This window comes from Schistocerca nitens, chromosome 7 (genome assembly GCF_023898315.1).
Source record: "Schistocerca nitens isolate TAMUIC-IGC-003100 chromosome 7, iqSchNite1.1, whole genome shotgun sequence".
Lineage (NCBI taxonomy): Eukaryota > Metazoa > Arthropoda > Insecta > Orthoptera > Acrididae > Schistocerca > Schistocerca nitens.
Window position 1 is genome coordinate 305,506,546 of NC_064620.1, and position 831 is coordinate 305,507,376.

General features: G+C 53.5%; 1 non-coding gene across 1 annotated transcript in view; it reads right to left on the minus strand.

The window, feature by feature from the left end:
- Positions 1-562, minus strand: part of LOC126197361 (small subunit ribosomal RNA) — a 1,909-nt gene extending 1,347 nt beyond the window's left edge. Inside the window, exon 1 of the ribosomal RNA XR_007539728.1 lies at positions 1-562. This exon is cut by the window's left edge and continues 1,347 nt beyond it. This is a non-coding gene — a ribosomal RNA (small subunit ribosomal RNA).
- Positions 563-831: the final 269 nt, after the last annotated feature.

Here is an 831-nt window from a genome sequence, read left to right on the forward strand (position 1 = left end):
AGATACTCGTTAAAGGATTTAAAGTGTACTCATTCCGATTACGGGGCCTCGGATGAGTCCCGTATCGTTATTTTTCGTCACTACCTCCCCGTGCCGGGAGTGGGTAATTTGCGCGCCTGCTGCCTTCCTTGGATGTGGTAGCCGTTTCTCAGGCTCCCTCTCCGGAATCGAACCCTGATTCCCCGTTACCCGTTACAACCATGGTAGGCGCAGAACCTACCATCGACAGTTGATAAGGCAGACATTTGAAAGATGCGTCGCCGGTACGAGGACCGTGCGATCAGCCCAAAGTTATTCAGAGTCACCAAGGCAAACGGACCGGACGAGCCAACCGATTGGTTTTGATCTAATAAAAGCGTCCCTTCCATCTCTGGTCGGGACTCTGTTTGCATGTATTAGTTCTAGAATTACCACAGTTATCCAAGTAACGTGGGTACGATCTAAGGAACAATAACTGATTTAATGAGCCATTCGCGGTTTCACCTTAATGCGGCTTGTACTGAGACATGCATGGCTTAATCTTTGAGACAAGCATATGACTACTGGCAGGATCAACCAGGGAGCTGCGTCAACCAGAGGTGAGCAGCCGGCCGCCCGGGAGTGTGTCCCGGAGGCCCGCGCGAACACGCAAGCGTCCACTCAATTGTTCTGCATACAGGAGGAGGCTGAGCTCCCCTGCACGATACACCTCGAAACCCTCTCAGGTCCCGGCGGCGTGCAGCGCCGTCCTAAGTACTTGGTTGGGTTCGAGAGAGGCGCAATTGCCCGGAGTTAGGCGAGTAGACGCTTTAAGTGCGACCACCCGTGCTCCCAACTGAGCTTGCCGCTTCC